The sequence below is a fragment of the Heptranchias perlo genome, chromosome 9, assembly GCF_035084215.1.
Source record: "Heptranchias perlo isolate sHepPer1 chromosome 9, sHepPer1.hap1, whole genome shotgun sequence".
NCBI classification, from domain to species: Eukaryota; Metazoa; Chordata; class Chondrichthyes; order Hexanchiformes; family Hexanchidae; genus Heptranchias; species Heptranchias perlo.
The window spans coordinates 41,271,493-41,277,492 of NC_090333.1; positions in this window are offsets into that span (position 1 = coordinate 41,271,493).

Genomic DNA, 6,000 nt, shown 5'->3' on the forward strand with positions numbered 1-6,000 from the left:
TACCTTGCATTTTTAGAAAATGAGGAGCCCTCCCTTGTTATCATCCTTAGGAAAAGTGATGAAGTCCTTGACCTTAGCATAGAATGCACCATTGACCTGATGCATGCTGTGGTAACACCTCATCTGTCAAACGTCATCCGAAGGAGCCTGAAGGGCAGTTAAGTTCAAGGCAGTCCTGACTTTCATCACCACAGACAGAGTGGCCCCAGTTCTGGAGGAGATCTGAAGGTCTTTCTGCAGGATATGATAAAGTTCTGTGACCGTGTCCCAGGTGAAGCATAAGCTGTGTGAAGACACAGTTCCTCAGACATGTCCAAGTAACTATATCATGGTTTATACACGAAGCTACTTGAGTAGGTAGGGGTCCACTGTGATCTTTCTTGTCCTCTGGTTCCCTGAGGCCACAAGGAATTCTCCAAAAAGTGCCCATCCTATGCAGAGAAGGCTGTTGCAACCCTCCTTTCAATTTTCTTGCAAAAAAGGTAATGTAAAAAATAAATGCAGTCAAATAGAAATGCCAAAAACAACATAACAAAATTAGTGAAGAACAGAAACCCCAAAAAGACCCCCCCACCAAAATCCAAATCATGGCCTAAAGGAATACAAATAATAGCTTTAAGACCAGAAAATTTCTTCTTCTGGATGTGTGCTTGCTGTTTGGTGCTGTGCGCAGTTTATACAGGTGCACAATAATGACATTGTGCTATTGGTATCAATTAGCAGGAAAGATGGGGCTGGGAAGGCCTGCCTCTATTTGCATGAAATCCGCACCCGTAATGAGGCTTGCACCATGGAGCAGTGTAACCCTCCTGCTCCGCCAGCACTACCTATTGGGAAAATACAGGGCAGTGCATTCACAGCACCTTTCTGGCGCATGACCTCTGCCCATCATTTTCTGCCCTCCCTGCCTGGCACTGCTTGTGCTGCAGCGCAAGGGAGCAGAAAATATACCCTTATCAATCTCAGTAGGAAAAGTATACTCTATACCAAATATGGTCACTAAATTACTCCCATACAACTCATAAGGCCAAAAGGACAATAATCCTTAGGATGTTTCCAGCTTATTCACAAATAACCCATTGAACTGATTGCAGAAATTATCAGGACAAAGGTTAAAACCTGTGTCAGGAATAGGAAACTCGATGTCTCCATGAACTTTTTCTCCCCGAAGGTGTAAAAATCAACTTCCTACCTGTCAAGTCTACTAAAAGCAACATGGGCTTCCTGTTAGTTAATTTCCCTGTAAAGCAGTCTCTTCTTATTAGGCAGTGACACATTCTGATAAGACATTCTAAGGAAATTTAAATTACTTGAACAATAAGCTTGTGCAAGTACAGACATTGAGGAATGGTGACTCTTTGAGGGTTAAAAGGTCAATGTGTGCTTTACACATGAATAATAAATAATTGGAATGATTATAAGTCTAATCGAAGGGTTCAGCTGGCTTTATAAACCATGCTAGCAAACTTCAAGAAGTTTACACTAGTCATTTTGAACTCTGATTGTGGCCTTGACAATGCTCCCCAATACCAGTTAATGTTCATTAATTTGTATTGTTTCCGTTGTATGTTGGTCAGTTTTCACACTTCTAAACAATTTTACAACACCAAGTTATAGTCCAGCAATTTTATTTTAAATTCACAAGCTTTCGGAGGCTTCCTCCTTCGTCAGGTGAACGATGTGACTGTGTCTGTGTCTGCTGCCAGTTTTCACACTGGCAGCAGACACAGACTTTTCATATGTTCCTTGTCTTTGATCCATAATGATGTCAATACAAGAAACATAATGCTAGTGAGATGATTAGTGTTGTGTTCTTTAAATAAATAAGCTGTGTTGATTAACAAGAGGTTCTTTGTAACCAATATATATTACATGACATTAAGCACCAGTTCAGATATAAATGTGGTGGATATTTCAGAGGCTTTCCATAGTTCCTTCACTGTGCAAACACAATGGGTAAATGTTCTCCATCACTCTATTCACACTAGAACAAATCAAACTATTACTAAAATATTTAATGTTAAAAATGTACCCCTCATATGCAAGAAGAAAAATAATTATGTGATATTCAGAAAAGACAGCATGTATTGAAAGGTACACTGTGTTGAGGGCAGGGTAGTGCTGTGGGAGCCTTTTCCTTTAACTTATGTTGATGAAAGTTTTCTTTCTATGAAAGCTGTTAGGGTCCAATGGGAATTTAGGTGGGTAATCTCAACCTAATCCCTAGAAGTCACCAGTCCACATTGCAAAACTAGCCATAACTTGAAGCTAATGGGTACCCAAACTCAGAAGAGGTTATAATGATGTTTTGTGTAGGAAATGGAAAAATTTATAGTGGAGCAGTAGGAGCACTGTTGTGAGGATGAGGTTAGGATGCACTAGCATAGATTTTTTGATTGGTTACACCCAACAAAGGGGCTTGCAGTGGGCAAAGTCAGTCGGAAAAGGGAATGGCGATCCGGCATGCTGGTCCTCTGCCCTTTTAGTGCCACATTCAGTTTTGCAGTTGGATGCCACACTGATGCAGGGAGCTTGCAAATTATAATATTAAAATGAGACCAGAATGCCATAAAAGCATCTTTCACACAATTTCCTGGCATTCATGCAGCCCTTTGTGAAGATTTGTGGGTGCCTTTTCTGATTTATTTTTTCTTTTGTTTTAATTTTTTCCCCTGTCTACTTAGTTTATTAGATACCTTTGTGTCAATTGTTGGTCTTCTAACACACAGACTGCAGCGGTTCAAGAAGGCGGCTCACCACCACCTTCTCAAGGGCAATTAGGGATGGGCAATAAATGCTGGCCTCACCAGCGGCGCCCACATCCCATGAACGAATAAAAAAAAAACTTTATGGCAAAGTCGCCAATTGTAGCACAATGGGTTTTTCTATGGAAATCCCCCTTTACTTGTGTTTTTTAGAAGAAGAGGTGGAATGCAGGCAGATCAGGCTGCACCAAAAGAGTTCTGCAGTATCTACTAAGATGATCTGCATCCAAATTCTTCCACAGGCACAGCACTGCCAATAGCTGTCAAGGTCACAACTGTCCTTAATTATTTTAGGCTGCCACTGAGGACATGAGCAACATAAGCCAATCAGCTGTCCATAGATGTATAAATCAAGTGAATGATACTTTATTTGCTTGAGCAAGCAATTTCATCACCTTCCCATGGGGCAACTGACAGCAGAGCTGGACAATTTTATAGAGTGGCAGTTCCTCAAAAGTCCAAGGGTTATAGATTGTACCTATGTAGCCATTCAGAGGAAACTTTCTCATAATGTGAAAATCTGGCTACTGCATGAACAGTCCTATCTACATCTTCCCCATGCTTTCTACTAATTTGCTTTCACATATAAGGGGTTAAATTGGTTCACGCCCGAATCCAGGTGTGGGCATCGCGATACCGATTAGCCTGCGCCCGGTGGTTCTGACGCAGGCAGCATGTTAGATTCATGCTGCCTCCTCATTTATCTGATAGCAGTGCAGCATCGAGGCCTAGCTGCAATATTCTCTCCAGGTTCGGCATTTCTCACCAGCGGGGGCCCCAGATCGCACATGAGTTGCTCGCACCACTTAAAGGCAGCCTGCACCATATATATAAGTGCAAAATATAAGTTACGGGTCCACACGGAGTCTGAACGGAGATCAGACATTGCACATGTAAAACACGGATGCAGATCCCGTCCCTATGTTAACAAACTGATGAGTTATGTTAAAACTATGTTAAAACTACTAAATCTCACATCCTCCACTCTGCACGCCAGACCACATCAATCTGCCGATCTGAGTTTGTACTGGGCCTGTGAGAGACCGTGCACCAAGGTTCTGTGCTGATGCCCTGGAGACCTTGGTGCAAGAGCTGGACAGAAGGAGGAGCATCCTATATCCACAGGGAGGGCAAGAAGCCCTCCAGAAAAATGCTCAAGAGACAGTGGGAGGCAATAGGGGACGAAGTCAATGCCAGGCGCATAGCACCACGAACATGGATGCAGTGCAGGAAGAAGTTCAATGCTTTGACACGGGTGGTCAAGGTGAGTGAGGTCAACTGTCAAGTGGCACCTCCTACCATTTGCACCACTAGCTGCATCCACTGCTCCACGCACTACACCCCCCCATCACCCACATACCAACAAATTTTTTCAATCAGTACTCAACTCTTCCAATCAGATGGTTCCTCTCACCCTCACCCATTACCATTGTTTCAAGCTGCACACCCACAACTTACAGGTCACAGACACTGACAGCTATTCAACCATGACAGGCACATCACCCAAACATCTTGCAGGACACTCACCGACACACGTCCCACTTTCTCGCAGGAGAAGGTGGCGTATAACACGAGGCAGCAAGTGGCAGTGGCATTTAGCCCCTCGAGCCTGTTCCGCCATTCAGTGAGATCATGGTTGATCTGTGACATAACCCCATATACCTGCCTTAGCCCCACATCCCTTACTACCCTCGGTTAACAAAAATCCATTGATCTCAGACTTAAAATTCACAACTTAGCACCAACTACCATTTGCAGAAGCGCGTTCCAAACTTCTCCCACCCTTTGTGTGTAGAAGGGTATCCTAACTTCACTCCTGCAAGTCCTGGCTCTAAATGTTAGGCTATGTCCTCTAGTCCTAGAATTCAAGTATAGGAGACCTTCAAAAACAGTTACAAATGCTTCAACAGCCAGAAGAAATAATCCAGCTACTAACCTGTAAATCCTGCATGGTCCCTTTAAATAGCGCTGGTGGGGGGGTCCCCCAGGCCGTCTTTTTTTTAATTATTCGCTCATGGGATGTGGGCGTCGCTGGCAAGTCTGGCATTTATTGCCATCCCTAATTGCCATTGAGAAGGTGGTGGTGAGCCGCCTTCTTGAACTGCTGCAGTCCATGTGGTGACGGTTCTCCCATAGTGTTGTTAGGAAGGGAGTTCCAGGATTTTGACCCAGCGACGATGAAGGAACGGCGATATATTTCCAAGTCGGGATGGTGTGTGACTTGTCTACGACATGTTTAGCTGGTCGTGGTTAAGACAGTGCATTGGTTACAGCATTGAGTGCCAAAATGGTGCCTATCCCTTTAAATCAGCGTTGCACATTGATTTAACGCATATTCTCCTTACTTTACATGCAGCCGGCATTCGTTTTCTGCGCCTGCACGAACCCCTTTTCCAAGATGGCGTCCGGCGCACGTCACGCTACGCGCGCATTCCGGATGCCATTTTGGAACTTCAAGGAGGCTGCGTAGCACCTATACAACGGGCATTACACAGTCGAATTTCTAGCCCATAGTATCATAACTCTCCCACTTAACTCCCATTCCTGCCAATTGCTGAAGCACGATGTAATACCTTAGAAAGAAGAACACTCTCTGCAAACAGTCCAACTGCAGTACAACCAACTTTTTAATAATCCTACATGTGATGCGAGTGAGTGCCTTCAGTTTGCTTCTCCAGTGCTTCCCTTGATGAAAGTGTGTGATGTACATCCTTCTGCCTAATCTAATTCTTTGAAGAAATAACAGTGCATGGATGAGGCAGAGACTAAAACATTATTTAAAATAGAATTGGATATCTATTTGAAAGGGAGGAATATAAAGGAATATGGGGAAAGCAGGGAAATTAGATTAAAGTAGGTATCTCCAGTTGTAGAGCTAGCACTGGGACTGGTGTGATGGATGAATAGTCTCTTTCTGTTGCATAATTGTTATGATTTGATGATTTCTACAAATTAGCCTGATTATCATAATACCTATCACTGCATTTCCTTTATCCATCACTGAGGATGGTTGCCTAGGTGTGCCCTCCCTGACCCCAACCATACCCCCTCAACAGCCTGTTTAAGGAGCTGATGTTGTCTTTTTTTAAATGTACCTTTGCTTTGGCCTGGCATTTCATGGCCTGGACCAGATCAGTGGAGCCCGTTTGGAGGCCAGTACATCTCAAATCATTTGGCCTATGGGCCTCTATAGCCAGATTCTGACTGAGCCAGTGGAGCAGGAACTCCTCACATA